Source organism: Chenopodium album, chromosome 21 (genome assembly GCF_948465745.1).
Source record: "Chenopodium album chromosome 21, dcCheAlbu1.1, whole genome shotgun sequence".
Classification (NCBI taxonomy): domain Eukaryota; kingdom Viridiplantae; phylum Streptophyta; class Magnoliopsida; order Caryophyllales; family Amaranthaceae; genus Chenopodium; species Chenopodium album.
The window spans coordinates 24,999,377-25,019,859 of NC_137854.1; positions in this window are offsets into that span (position 1 = coordinate 24,999,377).

Genomic DNA, 20,483 nt, shown 5'->3' on the forward strand with positions numbered 1-20,483 from the left:
CTAAAAATTCCTCGAAAAGGGTGGATTATAGCATTCAATTTTGGAATTTTTTGACCTTTTTTCGCCCGGAAATAAAAATTGCTGGGATGTTTACCATGGTTCCTAATACCCTCCGGGAGTCCAATTGAGTGGGTGGAACCATCCAATATGCATTTAAACAGTCAATTTACCTGTTCCAAACTTGCATCGATATCGTGACGTCAAGCCTACAATGGACATTTATGGCAACATATCAAGGACATTTATGGTTCCATACGTCATTATATGACCCTAAGATGTATCCCCTAGGGTCTCCAGACTTTTCGCCACAAGGCTCTGTGACTGTAAAATTCCTCAAAAAGCGTGGATTATAGCCTTCAATTTGGAATTTTTTGACTTTTTTTCGCCCGAAAATAAAAATTGCCGAGATGTTTACCATAGTTCCAAATACCCTCCGAGGGTCCAATTGGGTGGGTGGAACCATCCAATAGGCCTTTAAACAGTCAATTTACCCGTTCCAAACTTGCACCGATATCGTGACCTCAAGCCTACCACGGACATTTATGGCAACATAAAAGGGTCATATATGGTTCCAATCGTCATTATATGACCCTAAGATGTATCTCCTAGGGTCTTAAGACTTTTCACCACCGGGCCCTGTAACCTCAAAATTCCTCAAAAAGCGTGGATTAGCCTTCAATTTTGGAAATATTCGCCCAGAAATAAAAATTTCCGAGATGTTTACCATGGTTCCTAATACCTTCCGGGAGTCCAATTGATTGGGTGGAACCATCCAATATGCCTTTAAGCAATCAATTTACCCGTTCCAAACTTGCACCAATATCGTGACCTCAGGCCAACCACGGACATTTGTTGCAACATATAAGGGTCATATATGGTTCCAAACGTCATTATATGACCCTAATATGTATTCCCTAAGGTCTCAAGACTTTTCGCCACCGGGCCCCGTAACCTCAAAATTTCTCAAAAAGCGTGGATTATAGCCTTCAATTTTGGAATATTTTGACCTTTTTTCGCCCGGAAATAAAAATTGCCGTGATGTTTACCATGGTTCCTAATACTCTCCGGTAGTCCAATTGAGTGGGTGGAACCATCCTATATGTCTTTAAACAATCAATTTACCCGTTCGAAACTTGCACCTATATCGTGACCTCAAGCCTACCACGGACATTTATGGCAACATATAAGGGTCATATATGGTTCCAAAAGTCATTATATGACCCTAAGATGTATCCCCTAGGGTCTCAAGACTTTTAACCACCGGGCCCCGTAACCTCAAAATTCCTCAAAAAGCGTGGATTATAGCCTTCAATTTTGGAATTTTTTCGCCCGGAAATAAAAATTGCCGAGATCTTTACCATTGTTCCTAATACCCTCTTAGAGTCCAATTGAGTGGGTGGAACCAACCAATATGTCTTTAAAAAGTCAATTTACCCGTTCCAAACTTGCTACGATATTGTGACCTCAAGCCTACTACGGACATTTATGGCAACATATAAAGGTCATATATCGTTCCAAACGTCGTTATATGACCCTAAGATGTATCCCCTAGGTTCTCATGACTTTTCGCCACCGGGCCCCGTAACCTCAAAATTTCTCAAAAAGCGTGGATTATAGCCTTCAATTTTGGAATTTTTTTTACCATTTTTATTCCAGAAATAAAAATTGCCGAGATGTTTACCATGGTTCCTAATACCCTCCGGGAGTCCAATTGAGTAGGTGGAACCATCCAATATGCCTTTAAACAGTCAATTTACCCTTTCAAAACTTCGCACTGATATCATGACCTCAAGCCTACCACGGACATTTATGGCAACATATAAGGGTCATGTATGGTTCCAATTGTCATTATATGACCCTAAGATGTATCTCCTAGGGTCTTAAGACTTTTCGCCACCGGGCCCCGTAACCTCAAAATTCCTCAAAATGCGTGGATTATAGCCTTCAATATTGGAATTTTTTGACCTTTTTTTGCCCGAAAATAAAAATTGCCGAGATTCTTACCATGGTTCTCAACACTAGTAGAATAAACAAAATGGCAAGCGGTTCAAACCCCTCAATTGCAAGCGGTTCTGAACCGCTTGCCATTTGAAGAGAAAGGGCGGCGGTTTTGGCGCCAAACCGCTGCCCATTAAGGCTATAAAAAATAATTTTTTTTTCACTAAAATTGATAAACAAACAAACAATATATATACAAAAACAATAATATTTTTATTAATTAATTGATGTAAGTAGTACATTTTCAACAAAAAAAAAATTAAAAATTAATACAAGTAATTACATTAATACAAGTTGTCTATAAATAATTTATACGAGACAGCACTTGATCTCCACCACCAGCACCACCGTTCACGAACACCACCACCACCGTTCACGCGCACCACCACCACCCTCATCGTTCACGCGCACCGCGCACCAGCACCAGACCACGCACCAGCACCACCACTATCCACCAGATCCCATCCCTTTTCGCCCACCACGACCCCCACCAACACCAAATCGACCTAAACAAACCAATTCAACCACACATCACCATTAAATTAAAAAAAAACATAAATAAACAAAAAAAGTTAAAAAAAGGGAACATACCATGAATTCCACCAAAGCATCAAACTTGGCTTGAAATTTGGGTTTTAAGGGTCAAATTCGTCCATGAAAACTCTAGATCTAGAGTTTTTATGGTCGAATTTGACCTAAAAAACTCGAAAACTACACCAAATTAAAATCGAAACCCACACACCAAATTTAAACCCACAAAATCGAAATCGAAATACACAAATCGGAACCCACAATTCGAAATTTTCTCCAAATTTTACTCAAAATTTGCTTGAATTTTATGGGGGCTTTGGTTTAAATTTTTTAAGGGCTTTGGTTTGAATTCTTTGGGGGCTTTAGTTCGAATTTTTGGAGGGTTTTGGTTTGAAACTGTACTTGATTTTTGCTCGGTTTCGGGTTCAAAAATTCTGGGGTTAAACCCAGCCTGACATCGACGAGCTTTGTTCGAATTTCTCCATCGATGAACTTAACAAATCTGTCGAAATCAGGGTTCCAAATTCGTGAGAAAGAAGTTGTTCAGTGGTTGTTGTGGAGAAAGTGAAGGAGATGGAGAGAGTAGAGGAGAGTAGAGGAGAGTGGAGGCGTGAAAATTACATCTAAAATGGAGGGGAGTGGAGAGAGAATGGAGAGAGTAGTGGGTGTGAATGGAGGGGATGAAATGAGGGGAGAGGAGAGAGAATAAAAAACATCCTAAGAAATGAGGAGAGAGAAATGGGCGTGAGAAATAAGAGAGGAGAGAAAAGAAGAGGGGGCGTGCGTGAGAAATAAGGAGTGTACCGCATTTTTAGGTTTTTAAGCAAATGGCAAGCGGTTCAATATCCAAAGCGCTTGCCATTTATATTTTGGCAAGCGGTTCAATGTCCAAACCGCTTGCCATTTACATTTTGGCAAGCGGTTCACCCAAAAACCGCTTGCCATTTGCTTGTTTCTGTTTTTTTTTTATTGGTGTTATTGGAAGCGGAATTTAATAACCGCTTGCCATTTGGTGCTTCCCATTTAGTTTTTTCTACTAGTGTAATACCCTCCGGGAGTCCAATTGAGTGGTTGGAACCATCCAATATGCCTTTAAACAGTCAATTTACCCGTTCCAAACTTGCACCGATATCGTGACCTCAAGCCTACCACGGACATTTATGGCAACATATAAGGGTCATATATGGTTCCAAACGTCATTATATGACCCTAAGATGTATCCCCTAGTGTTTAAGGTTTTTTTGTCCCTCGGGAGAGTTACAGCTCGAAGACTGGTCCGGAGCGGCCTGTACCTGCAAGACAAACGGAGACACCTGTTGGTTGGTGCTCCGCCTCCGACGATCAAGTTAGTAACTTGAAAGGAGAGAAAAAGGTGCGGAAATTTAGGTGGGGATCTGCTAGGATTTCTAGCTCAGTTGTCTCTATCAAAGGGACAGTTTGTAATCAATGGAAAAACGTGTCCTCCAAAAGAGGGGAATCTCCCTATTTATAGGGTCCTTGGGATTTGTGCCCCTGATTAGGTGACGAATCCCTAATCCGTGATGGGCTGCGCCGCATTGCGGCTTTCTCAGGATTTGGGCCTGAAGGCCGACATTTTTCCCCTAAATATCTGGGATGACACGTGTCAAGCAGGGATAGGTCCATTTTGGACCATCCCCGGGCTGACACGTGTCGCCCTCTGATTGGGCCACATGGCGGGGTAAAATTACCCTAAACATTTGCCCCTCACAGATGTGACGTGGCACGCCACGTGGCATCTGTGACACGCGTCACACTGTGAATGGTGGTAATTTTACCGCCAAAATTTACTGTTCCATTTCTGGGTAAGTTACGGGAATACCCCTTCATTTACCCTCTTTATATAGCCGTTTACCCTCATATTTTTGGTACGTTTCACAAAAATTTTCAGAGTAAACTTAGAGAGAATCTTGAAAGAGAGAGCAGAAGTCATCCGTCTGAGTCAGGCGCAAGCTAAAGGAAACTCAGTCGCACCAACACAAGCGGACCCGTCTACCTTCAGATCTCAAATCTAAAGGTACCGTCTCTGACTCTCTCAGCTCTTTTATTCATTTTACCGCTTGTATATATTCCTTGCAATAAATGGATTCTTCACCAACACACACGGCACAACCTAGGGTAGAATCCAACCGTTCACCAGGGACGGCTGAGTCTAGGACTGGTAGTGCCGTCTCAGGGTGTTGGGACCACCCTCATGCTTGGATTCCGACCATTTGCGCGTCTGTGCAGGACACAATGGCTCGGACAATGCAGACGGCACGAGACCCAAATTATAGAAGTGAAGGCTCAGGCAGCCAAACGCCTGAGGGAGAGACGTCTGGCTCTAAACACCAGACGGCTCCGGAGAGATCCCCTCCGCGTGGCCCTCCAACTCTTCCTGACTCATTTTTGGAAGAATGCGACCAAAGCGGGGAGGAGGTCGACGACCAAGGCGGGGAGGAAGTCGACGACCAAGGCGGTGAGGAGGCCGCCTCAGCTTCCGTTTCCCAATCTGGGGAGGAGACGGGAAGCGGACTTGACGTCTCTTCCTCATAGAGTAGCGATGATCTTCCTCCGCTTGTGGATAGCGAGGAAGAAGAAAGGAAGAAATGGAAGGAGAAGGATGATCCCTTCAATATCCACGTCTCCTTGAAGGACATAGACCTCATGGAAAAAGGTATGGACAATTTTTTGAAGATGCACCCAATGGGAGACGGGTGGAAAATAAGGGTGCCTCCCGCAGACGGCACCGTCTCCTGGGAAGACACTGAACGCAACGCAAATGGCTACTTCGGCTATTATGAAGCGACGTTCAAGGCGGGTCTTCGCTTCCCCCTTCACCAGGCGGTGAAGGCAATTTTGAGAGGCTATGGCCTCGGAGTTTGGCAACTTACCCCCAACTCTTGGGAAAATATTCTGGGGTATGTTGCCGCCTGTGAATTCCATGGGATTCACCCCGGCTGGGAAGCCTTTGCTAAGATGCATTATCTTAGCCGAAACCCAGGCGGGTACAGAGCGTGGTATACTTTAACCACGTTCCCTCAATAAATGATGACCTTGGATAAGGTCTCCAAGTTTGACGGCTGGAAGCACAGGTTCTACCTGTTGACTGCTCCCACCAGGCGGGAGAACTTTGAGCTCCGCCAATACAATAACAAGCCCGACCTTCTGGGTCGGAAGTGTTGTCTTCCCCGGATCCTGGATGAAGACTTCGACAAAATAATTGAGGCTGATTTCTTCAGCCTCACAGACGCGACACTGTTAACCGAGGAGACAATAAAAGTCCCCAAGAACTGGATCCCCAAAAGCGCCTGGTTTAGGGATGAGTTCTTCCTAGCCGCCTGCGGGCTAGGGCGTATGTTTGACAGACGTATGCGCCTGAATAACTTCCGTCTGTAGTACTTTTGTGTCGGAAATATTTTTTGATTATGCACTAATTGATTTCCCGTTTGTTTTTGCAGAAGAAGCATTAAACATGTTGCCTGAAGAGAAGACCCCCAGACGGTCCTCTGCGCAGATCCGCCGTGACTTGGCGGAGGCCCAGGCGCGGGAGCTGAAGGCCAAGGTAAACGCCTGACCATTTTGTGAGTTTACTTTCAAAGTTTCCTTTCTTCGTCTGCTAACATTAAGTTGTTATTTTTTCAGGGAGGCAAAGTGGACAAGACGTTTGAGAAGACTCTCAAACGGGCTAGGGAGGAGACCACCGTCTCTAACCCCAGCAAGTCCTCCAAGAAGGCCGCCTTTACTGCAACTCCCGACGCCCCAGTCAGGAGACAAATGCGGATAGGGGGGAGGAAGGAGAAAGTGACCGGCTCTCTTGGCCTTGACTTGGCCAACCCTCTTCCTGCAATCGGGGGGTTCTCAACGGCTGCCAGCGGCTCTCGCCTGGCCGGCTCTGCAGGTAAGAACCCTTTTGAATCCCCGCCTGAGCTGGGATGGCCGTTGCGAGTGAAATCACACTCCCAGCAGACGTCATCCTCAGACGGTCGGAACCAGATAGGCGCTGCTTTAGTATCTCAATCTGACACTGATTATGGTGCAGATCAATCTCCCCGTTGGCCAGACGTCTAAAAGCATGCCAAGGCCATGTTGGATGCTATTAGCAAACGGGATAAGGATGCTATCCCGGGGATAGAGACGTTCAACCTTGAACGTATTCTGATCCTTTTGGCTGAGGTAGCATACTTGATCAATTTTTCAATAACTTTTTCCGTCTCTTTCCCCGCCTGCATTGTTAACCTTGTTTGTTTTTGCAGGCCTTGCTGCGGGTAGATGGGCTCAAGCGTCCTTACACCCGCAAACGGGAAGTAGTAAGACGGTCCAAGCAGGCCGCCACAAACGCCGATGATGTTGCTTTGCACTCTTGTATAGTTAACGATCTTAAAACTAAAGCAACCGAAATGACACAGGCGGCCAGGATTGCAGAGCTGGAGACAAGTCTGCAGGCGGCCAACAAAAAGGCTCAGACTGCCGAGGCGGCCCAAAAACAGGCGGAAGTGGACCTCCCTAAACTCAGGGAGGACCTCAAGAAAGCCCAAGAGAGCCTCCAAACGCTTTAAGGAGTCTCTTCAGAGAATGCTGATCTGAAGAGAAAAATTGCCAAGTTGGAGGAGGAGGCGGCCAAAGCTAAGGAGAACATCCGAGCGACTCTCCAGGCGAAGCAAAACCGTCTGGTTGCTGAGATGGCCGCCGATAATGAGGCTATGATGAAGATCGCCTGGGACGCCTTGTATCCCAACAAGAATTATGGCATCTGGGCTCTGGCTCACAAGTATGCTGACGAAGTTATATACTTGCGAGAGAAGGGTGAGCCAGAGCCTGAGTCCTTCCTCGCCTGGGCTGAAACCGAGCAACCTGAAGCCGAGGCTGAAGTTGAAGCTCCAGAGGTTCAGGTTCTTGAAGAAGAGGAGAGGAACCAGGAGGGGCCGCCTGCAGGGCAGTAGTTTCAGCGGCTGAGTGCCAAGTCTTCTTTTTTTTTTTGTCTGCGGCAGTATGCCATTTGTTTTGCTTTTTCAGCCTGCGTGCCGAGTATATTTGTATCTTTACCGGCTGAGGAGCCGTGTTTATCAAACAATTTCTCTTTCCCTGACGGGGTCCGGATAACAATTAATCCATCACAACCGTTTGGCTGGGTGGAAATTTAATGAATGCACCGACTGAGTCGGTTTTTATTACTTTGCACTTGTGTTTGTCTTTTCAATTTTTTGCATTTTCAATTTTTGCCTAACTTATTGAAAGCATCCGGCGAATTTAGCCTACCTTATCAAAAGTACGCGGCTGTCCTTGCCCCTGGACGGCTGTGTGGTTGGTTTCAAATGGAGTTGGTTGATTTACAGGCGTTTCAGCTTCTACCTAGACGGTGTTTTCCGTCTAGGTGAAGTTCATATAGGCATTGCACAACTCTTTTGCCCCAAACGAGGATGTGTACAATTTAGAAGCGAAAAAACGCTACGTAAGAAATGCAGTCGGTCGCCGACTGAAGTCCTTGGACATCCGGGTTCCAAACCTTGATCATTCCTTAAGCTGTTCAGGCAGACGGCTATGAATGGCTGATTCAGCCGTCCAATTGTGGCCGCCTGCATTGGTACGTAGAGTAAGCAAGTTGGCTTCTCTCTGCGACGATTGCACCCGGAAGGGTGTCGCCGGACGCCTTAGTCCATGTAGGGACAGGCGAATTTATGGGAAAATCAGCCGTCTGGCCATTGGCCTCTGGTCTTGTTTGAGACCGGCTGTGTAGCAACTAAGCGTTTTTGTGCTTAGCTTAATTATCTGGCCATTGGCCTCTCGTCAATCTGACGTTAATTCAATTTCCAAGTATCAAACTTCAAGAAACAAACATGTGACCCGTCTGGAATTTAGATGGGGTATAAGAAAATCAAAAGTGAAAACAAAAAGCAACTTCTCATTAATGTACTTCTTGTTTACAAAAATTTTTACAAAATCTCAAAAGTAGTATTTTTTCAAATTATCAACGTTCCAAGTTCTAGGCAGGCGCCTGCCGTCTGGGGTTTCCAGGCGGTAGGTGCCGTCTCTTACTTCTTCATAAATCCGGTAGGGGCCTTCCCAATTAGGAGTTAGCTTTCCAAGCTCATTGGCCCTACCGATTGCCTCCATTTTCCGTAACACTAGGTCGTCCACTTTTAAAGGGTGCCTGTGTACTCTCTTGTTGTAGGCTCTTGTCATTCTCAGACGGTAAATCTCATGACGCAAGGCAGCATTGCCCCTGCACTCTGGAAGTGAGTCCAATGCTAGGTGCATTGCCTCCCAGTTTGCCTCTTCATCATATAGCATGACTCTGAGAGTCGGCTCATAGTGCTCGATGGGCAAGACGGCTTCAGAATCGTAAACCATGAGAAATGGGGTTTCACCGGTTGTCCCCTTTGCTGTTGTCCGCATGGCCCATAGGACATGAATTAATTCCTCAGCCCATAAGCCACCGGCTCTTTCAATTTTCTTCTTTATACCGTCTGAGATCAGTTTGTCGAAGGCTTCAACTTGGCCGTTTGCTTGGGGACGACCGACTGATGCAAAATAACTTGAGATCCCCTGATCTCCCAACCAAGTTTTAAGCTGAGGCGTCTCAAACTGAGGACCATTATCAAACCCCATAGACATAGGAACCCCATACCGGGTGATAATATTCTTCCAGATAAAGGAGATGACGTCTGATGTCTTGATGTTCTTTACCGCCTCAGCCTCTACCCACTTGGTAAAGTAATCCACAGCCACCAAGATGTAACGCTTTCCGCCTGGAGCAGGCATGTAAGGACCCTAAATGTCCATGCCCCATTTTGCAAACGGGATTGGGCTGTGGATGGCCGTCAGATCAGTAGCCGGACGGTGAATAATTTTGCCAAATTTCTGGCACTTGTCACATTTTCTCACCAATTCCTTGGCGTCTGCCTCTAGAGTGGGCCAAAAATAATGTCGTCTGGCTCTGACGGCTAGAGATCTGCCGCCTATATGGGAGGCGTAGAATCCTGAGTGCAAGTCTTCGAGAACTTCCTTCCCCTTTTCTAGGGTTACACACTTCAAAAGAGGCTTAAGAAACCCCGCCTTGAAGAGCTTTCCATTTCTCAACTCGAAGCTTGCGGCTCGCTTTTTCAGAACGGCTGCCTCCTGTGGCGAATCAGGAAGTGTCCCGTCTGAGAGATATGCCCGGATGCCATCCATCCAGGTAGAGCTTCGGTCTAGGACTCCAATGGGATCTTCATAGATGCTTCTTTTTTCAAGTACTTCCCAAAAAGCTGACCGAGGCGTATCATGGCAGGCGGAGGATGCAAGCTTTGACAAGGCATCCGCCTGGTTGTTATCAGACCTGGGTACTTGATTCAAATGAAACTCCTCAAGTGACCCAGCCTCCTCTTTGACCGCCTAAAGATATTTGATCATAGCCGGGTGAGTTGCTTCAAATGTTCCCTCATATTGGCTAACGACCAACTGGGAATCAAAGTAGGCGTCAATTTTTGTTGCCCCTGCCGCCTTACACATGCGGATTCCGGCTAGCAGGGCTTCATATTCCGCCTCATTATTTGAGGCCTGAAACTTGAACCGTAGTGCATACTCATATCTGTCCCCCTCAGGAGACTCATAAATTACGCCTGTATCACAGTCGTTCTTTGTAGAACTCCCGTCTACATACACTTTCCAAACCTGATCAAGATTATCTGGAGCCACCGGACGGGTCATTGACCTTTTTTTTTTGCCCGGAAATAAAAATTGCTGAGATATTTACCATGGTTCCTATTACCCTTCGGGAGTCCAATTGAGTGGGTGGAACCATCCAATATGCCTTTAAACAGTCAATTTACCCGTTCCAAACTTACACCGATATCGTGACCTGAAGCCTATCTCGGACATTTATGGCAACATATAAGGGTCATATATGGTTCCAAACGTCATTATATAACCCTAAGATGTATCCCCTAGGGTCTCAAGACTTTTAAACACCGGGCCCGTAACCTCAAAATTCCTCAAAAAGCGTGGATTATAGCCTTCAATTTTGGAATTTTTTGACCTTTTTTCGCTCGAAAATAAAAATTGCCGGGATGTTTACCATGGTTCCTAATAACCTCCGGGAGTCCAATTGAGTGGGAGGAACCATCCAATATTCCTTTCAACAGTCAATTTACCCGTTCCAAACTTGCACCGATATCGTGACCTCAAGCCTACCACGGACATATATGGCAACATATAAGGGTCATAGATGGTTCCAAACGTTATTATATGACCTTAAGATGTATCCCCTAGGGTCTCAAGACTTTTCGCCAGCAGGCCCCGTAACCTTAAAATTCCTTAAAAAGCGTAGATTATAGCCTTCAACTTTGGAATTTTTAGACCTTTTTTCGCCCGCAAATAAAAATTGTCGAGATGTTTACCATGGTTCCTAATACCCTCTGGGAGTCCAATTAAGTGGGTGGAACCATCCAATATCCCTTTAAACAGTCAATTTACCCGTTCCAAACTTGCACCGATATCGAGACCTCAAGGCTTCCATGGACATATATGGCAATATATAAGGGTCATATATGGTTCAAAACGTCATTATATGACCCTAAGATGTATCCCCTAGGGTCTCAAGACTTTTCACCACCGGGCCCCGTAACCTCATAATTCCTCAAAAAGCTTGGATTATAGCCTTCAATTTTGGAATTTTTTGACCTTTTTTCGCCCGCAAATAAAAATTGCCGAGATGTTTACCATGGTTCCTAATACCCTCCGGGAGTCCAATTGAGTAGGTGGAACCATCCAATATGCCTTTAAACAGTCAATTTACCCGTTCAAAAATGCACCGATATCGTGACCTCAAGCCTACTACGGACATTTATGGCAACATATAAGGGCCATACATGGTTCCAAACGTCATTATATGACCCTAAGATGTATCCCCTAGGGTCTCAAGACTTTTCACCACCGGGCCCCGTAACCTCATAATTCCTCAAAAAGCTTGGATTATAGCCTTCAATTTTGGAATTTTTTGACCTTTTTTCGCCTGAAAATAAAAATTGCCGAGATGTTTACCATGGTTCCTAATACCCTCCGGGTGTCCAATTGAGTGGGTGGAACCATCTAATACGCCTTTAAACAGTCAATTTACCCGTTCCAAACTTGCACCAATATCGTTACCTCAAGCCTACCACGGACATTTATGGCAACATATTAGGGTCATATATGGTTCCAAATGTCATTATATGACCCTATGATTTATCCCCTAGGGCCCCAAGACTTTTCGCCATCGGGCCCCGTAACTTCAAAATTCCTCAAAATGCGTGGATTATAGCCCTCAATTTTGGAATTTTTTGACCTTTTTTCGCCCGGAAATAAAAATTGTCGAGATGTATACCATGGTTCCTAATACCCTCTGGGTGTCCAATTGAGTGGGTTGAACCATCCAATATGCCTTTAAACGTTCAATTTACCCGTTCAAAACTTACACTGATATCGTGACCTCAAGCCTACCACGGACATTTATGGCAACATATAAAGGTCATATATGGTTCCAAACATCATTATATAACCCTAAGATGTATCCCCTAGGGTCTCAAGACTTTTCGCCACCAGGCACCGTAACCTCAAAATTCCTCAAAAAAGCGTGGATTATAGCGTTTTATTTTGGAATTTTCGACCTTTTTTCGCCCGGAAATAAAAATTGCCGAATGTTTACCATGGTTCCTAATAACCTTCTGGAGTCCAATTTAGTGGGTAGAATCATCCAATATGCCTTTAAACAATCAATTTAACCGTTCCAAACTTGCACTGAAATCGTGACCTCAAGCCTACCACGGACATTTATGGCAACATATAAGGGTCATATATGGTTCCAAACGTCATTATTTGACCCTATAATGTATCCCCTAGGGTCTCAAGACTTTTCGCCACCGAGACCCGTAACCTCAAAATTCCTCAAAAAGCGTGAATTATAGCCTTCTATTTTGGAATTTTTTGACCTTTTTTCGGCAGGAAATAAAAATTGCCGAGATGTTTACCATGGTTCCTAATAACCTCCGAGAGTCCTATTGAGTGGGTGGAACCATCCAATATCCCTTTAAACAGTCAATTTACCCGTTCCAAACTTGCACCGATATCGAGACCTCAAGCCTACCATGGATGTATATGGGAACATATAAGGGTCATATATGGTTCAAAACGTCATTATATGACCCTAAGATGTATCCCCTAGGGTCTTAAGACTTTTCAGCACCGGGCCCCGTAACCTCATAATTCCTCAAAAAGCTTGGATTATAGCCTTCAATTTCGGAATTTTTTGACCTTTTTTCGCCCGAAAATAAAAATTGCCGAGAGGTTTACCATGGTTCCTAATACCCTCCGGGAGTCCAATTGAGTAGGTGTAACCATCCAATATGCCTTTAAACATTCAATTTACCCGTTCAAAAATGCACCGATATCGTGACCTCAAGCCTACTACTGACATTTATGGCAACATATAAGGGCCATATATGGTTCCAAACGTCCTTATATGACCCTAAGACGTATCCCCAAGGGTCACAAGACTTTTCGCCACCGGGCCCCGTAATCTCAAAATTAATCAAAAAGCGTGGATTATAGCCTTCAATTTTGGAATTTTTTGACCTTTTTTCGCCTGAAAATAAAAATTGCCGAGATGTTTACCATGGTTCCTAATACCCTCCGGGTGTCCAATTGAGTGGGTGGAACCATCTAATATGCCTTTAAACAGTCAATTTACCTGTTCCAAACTTGCACCGATATCGTGACCTCAAGCCTACCACGGACATTTATGGCAACATATAAAGGTCATATATGGTTCCAAACGTCATTATATGACCCTAAGATGTATCCCCTAGGGTCTCAAGACTTTTCGCCACTTGGCCCTGTAACCTCAAAATTCCTCAAAAAGCGTGGATTATAGCGTTTTATTTGAAATTTTCGACCTTTTTTCGCCCGGAAATAAAAATTGTCGAGATGTTTACCATGGTTCCTAATAACCTCCGGGAGTCCAATTGAATGGGTGGAATCATCCAATATGCCTTTGAACAGTAAATTTAACCGTTCCATACTTGCACCTATATCGTGACCTCAAGCCTACCAAAGACATTTATGGAAACATATAAGGGTCATATATTGTTCCATACGTCATTATATGACCCTAAGATGTATCCCCTAGGGTCTCAAGACTTTTCGCCACTAGGCCACGTAACCTCAAAATTCCTCAAAAAGCGTGTATTATAGCCTTCAATTTTAGAACTTTTTGACCTTTTTTCGCCCGGAAATAAAAATTGCCGAGATATTTACCATGGTTCCTAATAAGCTCCGGGAGTCCAATTGAGTGGGTGGAATCATCCATTATGCCTTTAAACAGTCAATTTAACTGTTCTTAACTTACACCGATATCGTGACCTGAAGCCTACCACGGACATTTATGGCAACATATAAGGGTCATATATTGTTCCATACGTCATTATATGACCCTAAGATGTATCCCCTAGGGTCTCAAGACTTTTCCTCAAAAAGCGTGGATTATAGCCTTCAATTATGGAATTTTTTGACCTTTTTTCGCCATGAAATAAAAATTTACGAGATGTTTACCATGGTTCCAAATACCTTCCGGGAGTCCAATTGAGTGGGTGGAACCATCCAATATGCCTTTAATTAGTCAATTTACTTGTTCCAAACTTGCACCGATATCGTGGCCTAAAGCCAACCACAAACATTTATGGAAACATATAAGGGTCAATATGGTTCCAAACGTCATTATATGACCCTAAGATAAAACCCTTAGGGTTTCAAGACTTTTCGCCACCGGGACCCGTAACCTCAAAATTCCTCAAAAAGCGTGGATTATAGCCTTCAATTTTGGAATTTTTTGACCTTTTATCGCCCGGAAATAAAAATTACCGAGATGTTTACCATGCTTCCTAATACCCTCTGGGAGTCTAATTGAGTGGGTGGAACCATCCAATATGCTTTTAAACAGTAAATTTACCCGTTCTAAACTTGCACCGATATTGTGACTTCAAGCCTACCACAGACATTTATGGCAACATATAAGAGTCATATATGGTTCCAAACGTCAGTATATGACCCTAAGATGTATCCCCTAGGGTCTCAAGACTTTTCGCCACCAAGACCTGTAACCTCAAAATTCCTCAAAAAGCGTGGATATAGCCTTCAACTATGGAATTTTTTGACCTTTTTTAGCCCGGAAATAAAAATTACCGAGATGTTTACCCTGGTTTCTAATATCCTCTAAAAGTCCAATTGAGTGGGTGGAACCATCCAATATGCCTTTAAACAGTCAATTTACTTGTTCCAAACTTGCACCGATATCGTGGCCTAAAGCCTACCACGAACATTTATGGAAACATATAAGGGTCATATATGGTTCCAAACATCATTATATGACCCTAAGATGAATCCCCTCGGGTCTCAAGACTTTTCGCCACCAGGACCTGTAACCTCAAAATTCCTCAAAAACGGTGGATTATAGCCTTCAATTTTGGAAATTTTTGACCTTTTTTCGCCCGGAAATAAAAATTTCCAAGATGTTTACCATGGTTCCTAATATTTTCCGGGAGTCCAATTGAGTGGGGGGACCATCAAATATGCTTTTAAACAATCAATTTACCCGTTCCAAACTTGCACCGATATCGTGACCTCAACCCTACCACGGACATTTATGGCAACATATAAGCGTCATATGTGGTTCCAAACGTCATTATATGACCTTAAGATGTATCCCCTAGGATCTCAAAACTTTTCGCCACCGGGCCCCGTAACCTCAAAATTTCTCAAAAAGCGTGGATATAACCTTCAACTTTAAACTTTTTTGACCTTTTTTCGCCCGGAAATAAAAATTGCCGAGATTTTTACCATGGTTCCTAATATCCTCCGGAAGTCCAATTGAGTGGGTGGAACCATCCAATAGTCCTTTAAACAGTCAATTTACCAGTTCCAAACTTGCACCTATATCGTTACCTCAAGCCTACCACGGACGTTTATGGCAACAAATTAGGGTCATATATGGTTCCAAATGTCATTATATGACCCTATGATTTATCCCCTAGGGCCCCAAGACTTTTCGCCATCGGGCCCCGTAACTTCAAAATTCCTCAAAAAGCGTGGATTATAGCCCTCAATTTTGGAATTTTTTGACCTTTTTTCGCCCGGAAATAAAAATTGTCGAGATGTATACCATGGTTCCTAATACCCTCTGGGTGTCCAATTGAGTGGGTGGAACCATCCAATATGCCTTTAAACGTTCAATTTACCCGTTCAAAACTTGCACCGTTATCGTGACCTCAAGCCTACCACGGACATTTATGGCAACACATAAGGGTCATATATGGTTCTAAACGTCATTATATGACCCTAACATGTATCCCCTAGGGTCTCAAGACTTTTCGCCACTGGGCCCCGTAACCTAAAACTTCCTCAAAAAGCGTGGATTATAGCCTTCAATTTTGGAATTTTTTAACCTCTTTTCGCCCAGAAATAAAAATTGCCGTGATATTTACCATGGTTCCTAATAACCTCCGGGAGTCCAATTGAGTGGGTGGAATAATCCAATATGCCTATAAACAGTCAATTTAACCGTTCAAAACTTGCATCGATATCGTGACCTCAAGCCTACCACGGACATTTATTGCAACATATAAGCGTCATCTATGGTTCCAAACGTCATTAAATGACCCTAAGATGTATCCCTTAAGATCTCAAGACTTTTCGCCACTGGGCCACGTAACCTCAAAATTCCTCAAAAAGCGTGGATTATAGCCTTCAATTTTGAAATTTTTTGACCTTTTTTCGGCCGAAAATAAAAATTGACGAGATTTTTACCATGGTTTCTAATACCCTCCGGGAGTCCAATTGAGTGGGTGGAACCATCCAATATGCCTTTAAACAGACAATTTACTTGTTCCAAACTTGCACCGTTATCGTTACCTAAAGCCTATCACGGACATTTATGGCAACATATAAAGGTCATATATGGTTCCAAACATCATTATATGACCCTAAGATGTATCCCCTAGGGTGTCAAGACTTTTCTCCACCGTGCCCCGTAACCTCAAAATTCCTCAAATAGCGTATAGACTTCAATTTTGGAATTTTTTTGACCTTTTTTCGCCCGGAAATAAAAATTGCCGAGATGTTTACCATGGTTCCTAATACCTTCCGGGAGTCCAATTGAGTGGGTGGAACCATCCAATATGCCTTTAAACAGTCAATTTACCCATTCCAAACTTGCACCGATATCATGACCTCAAGCTTACCACGGACATTTATGGCAACATATAAGGGTCATATATGGTTCCAAACATCATTATATGACCCTAAGATGTATCCCCTAGGGTGTCAAGACTTTTCGCCACCGGGCCCCGTAACCTCAAAATTCCTCAAAAAGCGTGGATAATAGCCTTCAATTTTGGAATTTTTTGACCTTTTTTCCCCCGGAAAAAAAAATTGACGAGATGTTTACCATGGTTCCTAATAACCTCCGGGAGTCCAATTGAGTGGGTGGAAACATCCAATATGCCTTTAAACAGTCAATTTTCCCGTTTCAAACTTGCACCGATATCGTGACCTCAAGCCTACCACGGACACTTGTGGCAACATATAAGGGTCATATATGGTTCCAAACGTCATTATATGACCCTAAGATGTATCCCCTAGGGTCTCAAGACTTTTCGCCACCGGGCCCCGTAACCTTCAAATTCCTCAAAAAGCGTGGATTATAGCCTTCAATTTTGGAATTTTTTCTCCCGGAAATAAAACTTGTCGAGATGTTTACCATGGTTCCTATACCCTCCGGGAGTCCAATTGAGTGGGTAGAACCATCCAATATGCCTTTAAACAGTCAACTTACCCGTTCAAAACTTGCACCAATATCGTGACCTCAATCCTACCACGGACATTTATGGCAACATGTAAGGGTCATACATGGTTCCAAACGTCATTATATGACCCTAAGATTTATCCCCTAGGGTCTCTAGACTTTTCGCCACCGGGCCCCATTACTTCAAAATTCCTCAAAAAGCTTGGATTACAGCCTTCAATTTTGGAATTTTTTGACCCGGAAAAAAAATTGCTGAGATGTTTACCTTGGTTTCTAATACCCTCCGGGAGTCCAATTGAGTGGGTGGAACCATCCAATATGCCTTTTAACAGTCAATTTACCCGTTCCAAACTTGCACCGATAGCGTGACCTCAAGCCTACCATGGACATTTGTGGCAACATATAAGGGTCATATTTGGTTCCAAACGTCATTATATGACCCTAAGATGTATCCCCAAGGGTCTCAAGACTTTTCGCCACCGGGCCTCGTAACCTCAAAATTCCTCAAAAAGCGTGGATTATAGCCTTCAATTTTGGAATTTTTTCGCCCGGAAATAAAAATTGCCGAGATGTTAACCATGGTTCTTAATACCCTCCGGGATTCCAATTGAGTGGGTGGAACCATCCAATATTCCTTTAAATAGTCAATTTACCCGTTCCAAAGTTGCACCAATATCGTGACCTCAAGCCTACCACGGACATTTATGGAAACATAAAAGGGTCATATATGGTTCCAAACGTCTTTATATGACCCTAAGATGTATCCCCTAGGGACACTAGAATTTTCGCCATCGGGCCCCGTAACCTCAAAATTCCTCAAAAAGCGTGGATTATAGCCTTTAATTTTGGAATTTTTTGACCCCGGAAATAAAGATTGCTGAGATGTTTACCTTGGTTCCTAATACCCTCCGGGAGTCCAATTGAGTGGGTGGAGCAATCCAATATGCCTTTAAACAATCAATTTACCCGTTCCAAACTTGCACCAATATCGTGACCTCAAGCCTACAACGGAGATTTGTGGCAACATATTAGGGCCATACTTGTTTCCAAACGTCATTATATGACCCTAAGATGTATCCCCTAGGGAGACAAGACTTTTCGCCATCAGGCCCCGTAAGCTCAAAATTCCTCAAAAAGCGTGGATTATAGCTTTCAATTTTGGAATTTTTTGACCCGGAAATAAAAATTGCCGAGATGTTTACCTTGGTTGATAATACCCTCCGGGAGTCTAATTGAGTGGGTGGAACCATCCAATATGCCTTCAAACAGCCAATTTACCCGTTCCAAACTCGCACCGATATCGTGACCTCAGACCTACCACAGAAATTTATGGCAACATATAAGGGTAATATATGGTTCCAAACTTCATTATATGACCCTAATATGTATCCCCTAGGGTCTCAAAAATTTTCTCCACCGGGCCCCGTAATTTAAAATTCCTTAAAAAGCGCTGGATTATAGCCTTCAATTTTGGAATTTTTTGACCTTTTTTCGCCTGGAAATAAAAATTGCCGAGATGTTTACCATGGTTCCTAATACCCTCCGGGAGTCCAATTGAGTGGGTGGAACCATCCAATATGCCTTTAAACAGTCAATTTACCCGTTCAAAACTTGTACCAATATCGTGACCTCAAGCCTACCACGGACATTTATGGCAACATATAAGGGTCATATATGGTTCCAAACGTCATTATATGACCCTAAGTTGTATCCCCTTGGGTATCTAGACGTTTCGCCACCGGGCCCCTGTAGACACCTATTTGTGTCTCCCCAAAACCAAACCCAGTGATGAATGCCTTTCACGTTGTACTGTTATCGAATTAGTTGAAAGTGGTTGAAAGTCAAGTGTTGCGGTTTAGTTTTAATTAAAGTTCTCTTCTCTCTGTTTTTGAAAATGACTTTATTTATTTAAAAATAGCCGAACCATTTTAGTTTGGTCCATAATTAAGGTATAATAATAGTGTAGTTGGATGGGGCTCGAGAAGACCTTTCCAACGATATATTATAAGCCCGATTCCGATGAATATTGAGGAAGTTATGGCCAAAATACTAAACTGGGCCTGGTTAATTATTTAAGTACGGCCCAATGATCTAGAGGAGGGCCCAATGTTAATTATTATTCCTAAAATTATTAGGATTAATTATAGTTTTCTAGAAGTTTCTAGAAAGTTCTTTTTAATTTTAATATTATTAGATTTAATAATTAATTATTTTAAAATAGACTTTTATTTGGAGTAAAATATCTGTTTTATTATCTTAAAAATACATATTTTATCTTCTGTACGGATTCCGTAGATCAAGTTGATTAAAGATCGGATTCCGCGTAAAGAAAACGCGCTAATACAGGTTGTCGCCAAACGACAAGTCTGTCGCCGCGCGACAGACCCTGTCGCCTCGCGACAAACATTGTCGCGTTGCGACAGAGTCGATTCCTGGCGACAGCGTGTAGTTTTATTCCTTATCAAATTCTATGATTTTTCCGGACTATTTTCATTATAAATAGGGTTCGAATCCTTGTTTTCAGAATCATCAATTATCATTAACTATCATTAACTCTTCCTTAATTCTCTCTTTTCTCTCTTGAGCAATATATGCTTTCTTTCTCCCTCTCTTTCTAAACTAGCTTTTTACATAAAATATTCCGCATTCACAAGACTTAGAGTCTCTTAGCCAAGTTCGAAGTTGCCTTCGCCCTAGACGTGCAAGGTTTGATAATTTCTAAGGGTTTGGTCCAAAACTAGTCTAAACTTTGTTTAACTTGATTTCAATTTAATTCTTTAATTATTCTTTATTGATTTTCATTGAAGTTTACTAACTTGTGTATTTTGTTATTAGAAAGAGGTACGAGGCTTCAAAGTAAGTAGATTAGCTTACTCCCTATTTCTTTCACAATGTAGATAGCATGCATTTTATTGTTTTTAATACTTTCTAGTATCATGTTAGGATGTTATTTTATGCTTTCTAGTATCATGTTTGGGGTGCCTTTACTCTTTTCTAATATCATGTTATCATGTTAGTACCATGTTAGGTTAAAGCTTTGATCTTTATTTCTTAGTGACATGCTAGGATTTGTGATTAATCTTGTTAGTATCATGCCTAGGATCTTGCTATCATTATTAAGCTTTATTATTAACATGATGATTAT